Here is a 13,278-nt window from a genome sequence, read left to right on the forward strand (position 1 = left end):
GTAAAAACATGTGATTATCACAGTTCATGGTAACAAACTAGAGTTAAACATCAACTCTTGCTAATAATAACGCTTGGAAAAAACACTTAAATGAAACATCACATCTAGTTTATACTGGGATTTTCTCTTTTTTTTTAGTTAACAAAATTTCCAGATACCTTGCTATTCTTCTGTGATTTTTTAGTGGCCATATACCTAGAAAGAATTGTTTTCTGACTTGAAACTGTCCAAATATTTAACCCCCCCCCCTTATGTGCAAATATATAGCCCAAATTATATATTTCCCATATATTCTGTCACTTGTCTTTGCCTTGTCTCGTGCTAAGCTGAAAAAAAACTAACGAAGAAACCGGTTTGTTCTCGAGTTTTACGCAGCGTAAACTTGAGTGAGTAGCCCATAATAAACAAGTACCCAAACTCCTTCGCCCTGCAGAAATTGAAAAAATAAAACTCGTATCAAATTCTCAAATTAGGAAAGCCTTATTTTCCTTGGGGGGGGGGGGTATTTTCCGGGGGGTAATCGCCGGCCACCTTCCGTCCACCCTTCCCTCTTTTGTTCAGGAAATAATATGAGTATTGTACACTTAAAATGTGTCCGCGACAGGATGACACCCCATAATACCGACTTAACCAAAAATATGTTTTCATAATAAAGGGAAACCAGATATTAAATTCTATCCCTCCTCTCTCCTTATTTCATATTTATCTGAAGGTTCATGGAAAGCTAAAAATTGGGCATAAGAATAAGCATCCTTCCACCCGTGAAAAAATCCACTATCGCTCCTCCATAATAGCGGATGCATAATGATACAACACTATACATAATTTAATGAACTTCAAATGAATCAACTCAATTAAATGAAGCTCAAGAATGTGTTTCTATAAATAACCACTTATTTTATATGGACTACGATGCGACTATTATGTGTGTCTTTAAGAACGAGTGCCCCCACCACCCAAAATTGTGGCTTCTGGGACTGGACGGCTACTTACATAGTTTTTAGATAATTCGGACTTGATGGACTGGTGGCCGGCGTTTACTCCCCCTCCCCCCGGCGATTAACCCTCCGGAAAATACGCCCCCCCCCCGCGGAAAATACCCTCCCCCGGAAAAAAACGAGGAAAATACCCCCCGTGGAAAATACTCCCCGCGCGGAAAATACCCCCCGTTAAATACCCCCCCCCCCCCCGGGGACAATAAGGCTTTCCAAACTTGAGAATTTTATTTTAGTTTTATTTTTCTAATTTACGTAGGGGGAAGAAGTTTTGGTACATGTCTATTGTGGGCTACTCACTCTAGTTTACGCTGTGTAAAAATCGATAACAAACCAGTTTCTTCGTTAGTTTTTTTCAGCTTAGCGCGAGTCAAGACAAAGACAAGTGACAGAATATATGGGAAAAATATAATTTGGGCTATATATTTGCAAATTAGGGGGGGGGCGTAAAGTATTTGGACAGTTTGAAGTCAGGAAACAATTCTTTCTAGGTATATGGCCATTAAATAATTACAGAAGAACAGTGATGTATCTGGAAATTTTGTTAACTAAAAAAAAAAATCCCAGTATAAAGTAAATGTAATGTTTCATTCTAGTGTTTTTTCCAAGTGTTAAGTGTTTTTTTTTAAATGACCGTTTCTCCAAGCATTAAGTACTATTATTAGGTTAATGTAGTGCTTCATTTAAGTGTTTTATGATGATTGCTAATCAATGTTTATGTTATCTTTACCTTTCATTTTTGTTATTTTACTGTGTTCATGGTCGTATACTTGGCTTTAAAATACACCTATCTATCTATCTATCTAATATGCAGAATAATTGTACCAAACACATTTTGCATGCAGACCCGCTATACTTCACCCCCCCCCCCGTAATTTGCAAATCTATAACCCAAATTTATTTCTAAAGTAACGAAGAAACTAACGAAAAAACGGTGTGTTCTTGAATTTTACACAGCGTAAACCTGAGTGAGTGGCGCATAATACACAAGTGCCAAAATTCCCCCCCTCTACAGAAATAAAAAAAATAACACTCAAAGAAAATTTCTCAAATTTGGAAAGCCTTATTTTCCACGGGGGGGGGGGTATTTTCCGGGGTAGGGTTTTATTTTCCGCCGGGGGGGGAAGGGTGTTTTCCGTGGCAAGGCATTTTCTGGGGGGGGGGGGGTAAACGCCTAGAACCTGATGGACTATCTCAGAACTCTCACTCGATAGTATTTTGACCTTGAGCCAAAGAGGATCATTTCAGCTCAAATGAACCTAAAAATAAATAAAAGATAAACAAATAAAAAAACGCATCCGTTACTTGTAATTGTTTAGATAATACGGGTTTGAAACTTTTCGAAATGGGGTTTTCTGATACGATGAATTTGACGGTGACATTTTCAGCAAGGTCACTTCCTATTTAATGGACGTTTTCCAAACTTTTCGAAAATTAGGCAAAATTTTCCAGGCTCCCAACTTTTGGTGAATGGTTTTAACAAGTCAATTTTAAATATTATGAATTACCATAAAAAGCCAATTGTTTCGATGGGTATATTATTATAACAATTCCTTTTCTAGAGTTTCGGTTTCTATTAGCAAGAACGATTCTGGTAATACTGGAGGTGAGCCGGCACCACTTTGCTCCCCCTATATCTTTTTTCGGTGCGGGCACTGTCTCGACCTCACTAGGTGGCAACTGATCTGTCAATTCATAATCAATTTTAAGGCCGAGCTCCCGCACAAAACTGTCTAAATCAAACACAGCGGGAGCTAAACTAGCCGGAGTCACCCCACACTCGAATCCCCCTCGCATTCACTGCTGTCTGGGACCTCATGCATTATAAATGACTAAATATTCTCATAGAAGTTGTAGGTCCCTTGAGATATTGGTGTGTGAACCCAGAAGAATAATAAGAGTATATTAGCTCACTGGAACACTTTGCCCTATGAAAACGATAATAGTTAAGAGTGAGTATAGAAGTCGTAGATACCATACTACTCGTTGGAATGTCTCGTTGTATTATGAGCAATAGAAGGGTCCCGTGACCCCTCGGCACTGTAGACCCCTACAACCGACCATGGTCTTCGTTGAACCATACTACTGGTCTACCCCCCCCCCCCCCCCATTAGCAGTTAAGAATGTTAAAACTCACCGAGGGGGAATTACATCAAGCACATCCATGATCCATACAGGTACTTCATATGTGTCATCCGCCGGTACAGCTTCTTCACCAAAGAATTTGGCTAGTAGGCTGTCAATGTCGAAATCGGGCAAGAAAAAAGAATTTTCCTCTTAGGTATGAAGGGGCAGATGGAGCTAACAGGGGTGGGGCCATTAGAACTATTGGGGGCAGCTGGCTACCCAGAACAATCCTTAAGCAATTTCTCTGGAAAACATCTAGCAAATCTTCATCCGCTTTTCGGAGCGCCCATGCTTCAGAGCCATATTTGACCACTGTCATCACTGTAGCTTCTAATATTCTAATCTTGGTTTGCAGGCTTATCTTCCTATTCTTCCATAATTTTTTTAACTGTGAAAAAAGTCCTGAGCCTTTGCTATTCTACTTTTAACCTCTTCACTGCTACCACTATCTTTACTAATAATACTACCAAGGTAAGTGACGCTGCCCACCTGATCAATCTTTTCATTGCCCAACGTCACCTTTTCATCTTCACTTATTAATTTTCAAACCTATTCTAGCACCCTGAACTCGCATAACCTCTAAAATATCATTCATTTTGCTCACACTTTCATCTAGGATGACTAAATCATCAGCATAATCTGTGTCCAAGATAATTCCCCCCCCCCCTTTTGATTCCGTGGTCTTCCATTGCCTCTCCTGTGTTCCTTAAGACAAAGTCTATCAAAATAATCCATATAAAGGGGGATAGAACACAACCCTGCTTACCTCCTAACTTAATACAAAACCAACTGCTAACCTCATTTCCTACCTTAACCGCTGCAGTGTTATTCTCGTACATAGCACTATTCATAATAATGCAGCTCTGGGCTCACAAAGCTCATTGTTTCTGTGTCATTACAAAAAGTGTCATCATTTTGTGTGGAATTGTTTTATTTGTGGAGGTCAAATGCTCCTCCCTCCTTTTCTCGGTGCTACGGTGCTATGTTTCATCAGCAATCGAAAAACGTGGACCTGTGGTACCTAACATGTGCATGGATTCATTGAATACATTTAAACCATTAGAATCTGACATCTAACAGAAACATTTGCACCTCCTCTAATTGCTTTAGTTCAGAAAAATTACTAGAATGAGTAAAGCTTTTTTTGAGTGTATCAAATTCTTTATAAACTCTAAATTCAGGGTCGGATCTAGGGGGGCTGCAGGGGACAAGCTCCCTGGGCGGCAAACAAACTTGAATTGTAATATTTTGGGCAAAAACTGTAATATTTACTGCATTGATGGTGCGGCAGGGGAGGGGGGGGGGCAACTTATACCTTTACTTCCCCCCCTGAGATAAAACCTAACTCCAGTTCTGTCTAAATGAAGAAGGTAAAAACCAAAAATTCAAAACTTATATCCTTGTAAAGTAGGAAAAATTACAATGGTCAAGTGAAAATATTCATATTTTCTGAATGACAATTGTGATTTCCAAAATTTGATACTGGGCTCATTAGAACAAGGCTTCTGCTGAAAATTAGGTTAAATAGCTTAATCTTTTTTGGGAATTTCACAAGTTTAAATCGTAGAAAAATATTAGGAAGGGGATTTTATAGAGCTTAGTTTGGCTATGAATTAGCTAAACTTGTTATAAATATGAATTTCTGTCTCTTTGTTTCATAGGCAGTGCTTTAGAATTATCTGTATAAAACAGTTATTGATTTCTTACAAGAACAAGAATTAGTTTTTGTCTTAGTCAAGTGCAGAGCGTGTATTGTTAAGGAGAGCCCAAAATCATTGGCAGCGCGCTAGCGCTGCCTAAGCAACGAACGGTGTGGGCACAATGTGTTTTTTTTTCTTCAGCGGCGCACTTCGTATAGAAGGGGTTGTCGTAGATACTTCGAAAAGGGCTCATTCGATTGGAAATTGAAGTGGCTAGTGCCCTTTTTAATAGTCGAAAGTGATTGGAAGGCAACTAGCTCCACGCCCATCATTCCTAACACGCATCCAATCAATATTTTGAGATGGCCATTCTGTTCAGCATAGCTGATTTCCAGATAGGAAACATATTTTTGAGTAGAACACTCCTCTACAGCCCTCGGGGCAAGGGTTTTAAGTTATGCCCTGAAGGCACATAAGAATGATGTTGGTATAATGTGCTATTTATTATTTATTTCTTTTAGAGCAGGGCACTTCATATGGAAGGGATCGTGGTAGAAATTTCAATAGGGGCTTATTCGACTGGAAATTGGGAGTTCTAGTCCCCTTTTTAATAGTTGAAAGTGATTGGAGGGCAAATAGCCACCCCCCCCCCCCACCATGCCCATCATTCTGCCAAACACATCCAATCAAAATTTTTGAGATAGCCATTTTGTTCAGCGTAATTGATTTCAAGGTAGAAAATATGTTTTTGAGGATGACACTCCCCCACAACCCTCAGGGCAAGGGTTTTAAGTTATGCCCTGGGGGCATATAAGGTTTGTATAGAAGGCGTTGTCGTAGAAACTTCAAAACAGGCTCATTCGATTGGAAATTCGAAGGGCTAGTACCCTTTTTGATAGTCGAACGTGATTGGAGGGCAACTAGCCCTCCCACGCCCACCCACGCCCATTATTGCCCCAAAACAAAACGAATAAAAAATTTTGAGATAGCCATTTATTTCAGCGTAGTTGATTTCCAGATAGAAAATATGTTTTTGAGGAGGACACTCCCTCAGAACCCTCAAGGCAAGGGTTTTAAGTAATGCCCTGGGGCCATATAAGGTGTTAATACAAGGTGTTGTCGTAGAAACTTCAAAAATGGCTCATTCGATTGAAAATTCAAAGGGCTAGTGCCCTTTTTAATAGTCGCAAGTGATTGGAGGGCAACTAGCCCCCCCCCCTCGCCCATCATTTCCCCAAGCACATCCAATCAAATTTCGACATAGCCATTTTGTTCAGCTTAGTTGATTTCCAGATAGAAAACATATTTTTGAGGAGTACAGTCCCCCAGAACCCTCAGGGTAACGGTTTTAAGTTATGCCCTGGGGGCATATAAGGTTTTTATAGAAGACGCTGTCGTAGAAACTTCAAAACAGGCACATTCGATAGGAAATTCAAAGGGATAGTACTCTTTTTAATTGTCGAAAGTGAATGGAGGGCAACTAACCCCCCCCCACGCCCAACATTCCCCCCAACTCATCCAATCAAAATTTTGAGATAGCCATTTTGTTCAGCGTAGTTGATTTCAAGGTAGAAAATATGTTTTTGAGGAGAACACTCCTCCACAACCCTCAGGTTAAGGGTTTTAAGTTATGCCCTGGGGGCATATAAGGTTTTTATAGAAGAAGTTGTCGTAGAAACTTCAAAACAGGCTCATTCGATTATAAATTCGAAGGGCTAGTACCCTTTTTGATAGTCGAACGTGATTGGAGGGCAACTAGCCCCCCCACGCCCATTATTGCCCCAAACACATCCAATCAAAATTGTGAGATAGCCATTTATTTCAGCGGAGTTGATTTCCAGATAGAAAATATGTTTTTGAGGAGGATACTTCCTCACAACCTTCAGGGCAAGGGTGTTAAGTTATGCCCTGAGGCCATATATGGCTTGTATAGAAGGCGTTGTCGTAAAAATTTCAAAAAAGGCTCATTCGATTGAAAATTCAAAGGGCTTGTGCCCTTTTTAGTAGTTGAAAGTGAATGGAGGACAACTAGCCCCCCCCCACGCCCATTCATTTCCCCAAGCACATCCAATCAAATTTTGACATAGCCATTTTGTTCAGCGTAGTTGATTTTCTGATAGAGAATATGTTTTTGAGGAGGACACTCCCTATCCACCATCGGGAAAAGGGTTGTAATTTATGCCCTGGGGGTATAAAAGGTTCTTATAAAGAACGTTTGTCATAGGAACTTCAAAAAAGGCTTCTTTGAGTGGAAATCCAAAGAGCTAGTGTCCTTTTTAATAGTCGAAAGTTATTGGAGGGCAACTAGCCCCCTCCCCCCCCCACGCCCAGCCTTCCCCCCCCCACATCCCAAAAAAATTTTGAGATAGCCATTTTTTTTCAGCGTAGTTGGTATCCAGATAGAAAATATGTTTTTGAGGAGATCACTCCCCCACAACCCTCAGGGCAAGGGTTATAAGTTATGTCCTGGGGGCATATAAGGTTTTTATTGAAAGCTGTATCATAGTAAATTGAAAAAGGGCTCGTTCGGTTTGAAATTCAAAGGGCTATTACCCTTTTTGATTGTCAAAAGTGATTAGTGATATTTTTGTTGTTGTTGTTGGTTAGACCAGGGCACTTAGTATCGAAGGAGTTGTCGTGGGAACTTCGAAAGGGGATCATTTAATTGAAAGTAGAAAGAGCTAATGCTCTTTTTAATAGTCAAAAGTCACTGGAAAGCAACCAATCCTCTTCCAACTCCCACCCTCCCACACACACCTTCCCATTTCCCCATTATGTTTAAAAACTAAATGTTCGCTCAAGATTAAATCAAAATGCATTGTGATAATGCTAATTTCCAATAAGGCATCTCAGCAGTATCCCAAGAACAACCGAGGGTATTATGTTCAAACTTTCGGGGCTACTTCTGCTCTCAAAATTTAACCAAATCAGAATAGCGTAAGTGTATCCAAGCTATCTAAGAAAGTAAACAGGTTTTTTTGCGAATGGTATCAAGTTTTCCATTTCAGGTCCACTAGAGGAGGTGTGAAACTAAATTAAACAGTATTATTTGTGTCCGGATTTTTAAAAGGGTGTATGTTGTTAAAAATTGCTGAAAATGTTTCTCCAGTATACAAATAGCAGGCCAAACTATAAAGTCTTAAAAAACGAAAAGATTTAATGTGTTATTTTCTTTTTCCCTGAAAAGACTATGTCAATATAAAATGAACAGAAATTAATTAAAAAAACGTTTTCCACAAAATAAGTTTTTCAGAGAAAAGTGAAGAACTCCATTAAACAAAAAATGAGCAAAAATAAAATCAAATAATCTACCAAGAGGGAAACTACCACAAATAAGCATCGATAAATAAATGAAACCAAAAACGAACAGAAATTACAATAAATAACCGAGTCAAACTCAAAACGAGCAAAAATTTACATAACCCCGATGCTTTACCAAGGCCAGAACAAAATTTGCACTTTGCTGAAAAAATACAAATGAATGTGCATTGTCAGTTTAATATACATATACTGATATTTAGTAATCAAAATGCAAATATTATTTGATTTATTAAGGTTATAAAAGTAAAAACATTTAAATTTTTCTAGTAAAGTGCATATTTTGTTCTGGCCTTGGGAAGGCATAAGGGTTTTGAGTCCAACTTATGTTAATTTCTGCTCGTTTTGAGTTTGGCTCGGTTAATTATTGTAATTTCTGTTCGTTTAGGGTTTCATTTATTTATCGATGCTGATTTGTGGTAGTTTCACGCTTGGTAGATTATTTGATTTTATTCTTGCTCATTTTTGTTTAATGGAGCTTTTTACTTTTCTGTGAAAAACTTGTTTTGTGGAAAAGTTTTTTTGATTAATATTTTAAAACTGGTCAATAGTGATTCTGGTAAGTGTAATATCACTGCTGCTGTATCACAATAATTTATTCTCCTGATGCTAAAAACAAAGAAATTTTTTCCATCCTCCACATTATTTTGGAAAGCGTTAAACTTTTTCCTGGGCAATTTTTGACAATTTTCAAAAAGTTATCATATTTTCCAAGCAAATTGATTTTTTAGTGTAATTACTTTTGTGGAGTTTTTGATACTAAATCAAATAACACTACATATTGTTATGTATATGAAAACAATATGTAGTGTTATTTGATTTAGTATATAAACTTTTGTTTTAAATTGTTTTATTTTAGTTTTACTACTGATGACGGTCACTGTATATGTGACCGAAATATCTGGTATTTTTGTGAATTTCTATCATCACTGTCTATTAAAAGGATTTTATCCCTATTTGAACTTTTATTTATCGTCATGGAAAGGCAGTGTGGTCTCCGAAATTATCAGCAGTGAGAGTGTTAGGATTGAAAAACGAAAATAATTTGAGAAAGAGAGAATTAGGTCAAATTTTGTGATTATGCAAAAACATTTGATTTTGAATGACGATTTTCTCGAGTTATCACTTCAACGGAAGATATTCTCACAGGGGACACTTGACAATATTATGAAAACTGACTCCCCCATTGGACTATTGTATGAAGCTTTTACGACATGACTCAAATGCTTATACTCAATTTATTGACATATTAATTGAAATAAAGCGGAATAACATCGTGGTCATACTTTTTGAAACGTTGCCTTATATTTTATGTAGATGGCTCTCTCTTCAAAAGGGGTTGTGTAACGCCACAAAATTACTCCTCTCTTATACCCCTCTGATTTTTTCGAAGGAGGATTAATTTATTTTTGGCTGTGAGAGAGTTGACATCGGAAATAAAAAAAAAATGTTCTACACATGTCACTTTGTATGTACACTCTTGGCAGTTGGTCATCATATGAGAATTGTACAATTATTGATGAATATAATGAAAATAGCAAATTATGAAATCCATGCAAATTATAAACAGGATATGCAGCGCAAACTAAAGGCTGTAATTCATGTCTTGAAGGGTTTTGTGACTCACCCTAGAGGACAACTATGCTCCAATCGCCACTATGACAAATGTGATCAGTGGTATAATACTTATCCTGGTATGATTGGAAAGAACCCCAAACGTGATTTTAGTTTATTTCTACGAGATTGGTATCGTCGTGGTTTTAAATTATTTTGGGAGGAAGAATCAGGACTACGATTCAACTGTTGGGGTAATAAGACAATTTGGTTTCTACTTCATCGTTGTGACAACACTGCCTATTATGACTATAAACCTAGTGATTTTTATTTGGCAGTTAGCGAATGTGACTCACCATTTGAAAATACTGTGTGTGATAGTGCTGCAAATAGACAAATTGAAACACGTGAATTTCACAATATGAATGCAAATAGTATCATTGACTATACAAAGAGATACGACAAGAGTGAAGTTACATTGTACTGTAGAAAATGTGACCCTGACTTTGCTGCCAATCAAGATCAATATACAGTGAATTAAAATGATCTACCAGCATTAGTGGTTCTCGACAGTTGCCTATACACCGAAGAAGAAGAAATCTAAAGTGTAGAAGAAAGACATTGTTGTATACATCTTTTCTTTATTAATTAGAAAATTTACATACATTTTTTAATCACTTTACTCATAGGGCACTAAAATAAATACTTTACAGGTCTGAGAGGATATTTTCCACTATAAGGTCGTTCAGACGTGGACTGTCTACGTAAATGTTGAGAAACTGCTTGTAAGTATAGCCGCGACATCTGAACACGAAATATAGCAGCGCATGGAAACCACAGCTTTTAGTCGTCAGACCCTGTACTCTCCTCCGATTTGAATAATAGTTTTCCCACTGCTCTCAATATAGTTGCTAATGTGTGGAGTGTAGAATGTATAGGGTAGGCCGAGAGGATAAAAAAAAATTCGTCTTCATTGTTTGAAAGATGCACAACCAATGGGCGGTATTCACAGTCGACGGACTGCTATTCACAATGATTAGGGTATCGTTGGCATTTTGAATTTTTCCAATGAAGTCCGAGGGTAGACAATAGGATCTGTATTTGGACATGTAGGGGTCCATATTAAATACATGGATTATTTGAGTGGTGTTCATGGTGCAAGGTCAAGTAGAACAATGCCTTCGGGAGTGATTTCCAAATAGGTTTCAAATTGATTTAACGAGATTAGTGTAAGGCTCTCGGGTAGTGGGTCGGTAAATTTGCACTCTAATCGTATACTCCCTGTTATTACTATACTCATATCTTGAGTGCCAGCCAGCTCTAGTACAATGATACCAGGGGTTTTAGCGAAATTTTCTTCGGTTATACCATTTTTATATAGTTCTGAATCATGATCTTGGGTTTGCGTTGTCAACTAATACAATGTCCTATAGGATTTATCAAAAGATAGATTGTAGAGTAGGATTCCATTTACTTTGCAGACAAGAGATGAAAGCCCAAACAGTTCAAATTTATGTGGGCATCCAGTCCATGATCCTATTGCACTAGCGCTTTTTACAAATGCCAATGCTAATTTTGACGGACGTTTGCCAGTGATAAAGGATGAGTCGGTGAAGGTACGTGAGCCTGTGGCAATATGACATTGAATGGTGATCGTATGAGGAACACGTAGTTTAATATTATTTCCACTGGCTCTCAGTTTTTTCACTACCAAAGCAACAGAACTCCTAAACTGCTGTTTTCGTACATATAGTATTGCCGAGGTGAGGGAGAGAGTTACATCCGGATTGGCAGGAAGTTCTTTTCGTAAAATGAAATTGGATGGAGCAAGTGTCAATTTTATATCCACTTTAATATTGGGTGGTAGCCATTGAAGTATATTAAACATTTCATGATATATTTTTCCAACTAGGTGTAATTCACTAGTTGTAGCATTTTTAAGTGCATCTGTACTATTAGTATCAGTAATATATTCATATCCATTTGAGATGCCTCTCAATTCCTTGTATGACTTGGGTGTCATCAACATAAACTGCATATAGCTTGTATAATTCGAGAGATTTTTGCTTATGCCCACCAATTTGCAATTTATGCAGACACTGATTTGACGAAATAGATTATTTGATATACAATTTTCATAGGATATTCCATCAGCACGAACTGGCAATGTATTGTAGAATTTCGGAACAATGATAGGTGAATCTATAAATGTTGAAGACATATCTGTAAAGCCGTCTTCATTGGAATAAATTTCAAAGTGAATATTTTTAGTAAGGGGTTGTTGTGGATAAAATTGTTCATGATATCCATGTTTTACACTCACATCGACATTTTCTGTATCGAATAAATTTAAAGATGAAGCGATTGAGGGTTGGGAATCCTTATGCGGTAGATATGCTATTGCTCAGTCTATGAAAAGAAATCCAGTTTCGATCTAACAATTCTCTTCCGGGGGCTTCTTTTTCTGTTTACTGTATGTGTCGTCTTTTTCCTTATTTTCTTTGCCAGGGGTGATGTCTTTCGTTTCTGACCTGAGTAGAGACTGATGAGTGATGCCTTGTTTCTCGACCTTTTTAAACCTTTTCCATTTTGTTGAGATTTCAATTGTTCGCCAAGGGTTCGCGCACTGGACCTTAGATTTTTTGAAGCACTTTTTCTAAATTCTTGCCAGAGCTCCAATCGTATAGTTTGGAATATGCAAGATCATTCACATCCGGTATGATATAATTTTTAGCCGGTCGTAACACCGAATAAAACCGCACTGACCGTCAGATAATAGGATTATAGTATTCTATCGACAAGCAACTTTCTTAATGTCCTGTCTCATAACCTAGTTGTCTCGGGCCATGAGTATCAACTCAGTAAGTACAGTCTAGGCAACTAAACACCGCTATTCCATTGTACATCTTGTTTTTTTTTTAGCACCCTCAACGACAGGTCGGAAATGACGTGTAATCACAGCCAAACCTTTTGATATTGCTAGGGGGTCACCTAATTTAGTTTTTAGTGTTAACTGGCAGAGTTCCAAATAGAAAGTGTTTACGGGGATATACTGAAGATGCTTTATATTGTAGTGATGAATATGATCTTAATTGTTTTTTTGTTCAAGAAATCCTAGGAGGGAGACATTGCTATTGCCAACTCTGGATGTTTCAACAAATGAGGCGTAAATAAATATACAAGTATCCGAGGAGAAGGCAGGTGGGTAGTCACCAAAAACAAAATTAGTGTTTACCGCACTTTTACCATTGATTATATTGAGTTTCAAGCCAAGAACATCTTTTATATTATCATTGAGAATAACCTTTCCATCGGCGATGGGTGAACTAATATAGATCTTGTTCTCTTCCTTTGAATAGTTGAAATGAAAAGCTCCTTTTTTACGAGCGGAAACTGTTTTATTGATAAAACGAAATAAATCATTCATTAGGGTGAGTTCTTCGTAGGGTAAGTCAACATATGGATAATCCGTCCAATTGATCATTTGAATTTTATGTTGTTCGCTATCGGGTGGTGGCGGTCAATCATAGGGTCTAATTTTATATCATCTTTGTGATCTTTTCTCAGGATGTCATATGTATTTTTGAGAATACAGTCGAAAAGAGCCACTTCATACGCGCCATCAAATTTGATAGTGGGAGAGA

The 13,278-nt window shown here is 37.8% G+C and overlaps 1 protein-coding gene across 1 annotated transcript in view; it reads left to right on the forward strand.

The window, feature by feature from the left end:
* Positions 1–13,278, forward strand: part of LOC148948666 (MKRN2 opposite strand protein) — a 72,994-nt gene that overhangs the window by 3,322 nt on the left and 56,394 nt on the right. The gene's annotated exons all lie outside the window — the stretch shown is intronic.

Source organism: Artemia sp. Qi Xiang Cuo, chromosome 9, assembly GCF_049724085.1.
Source record: "Artemia sp. Qi Xiang Cuo chromosome 9, ASM4972408v1, whole genome shotgun sequence".
Classification (NCBI taxonomy): domain Eukaryota; kingdom Metazoa; phylum Arthropoda; class Branchiopoda; order Anostraca; family Artemiidae; genus Artemia; species Artemia sp. Qi Xiang Cuo.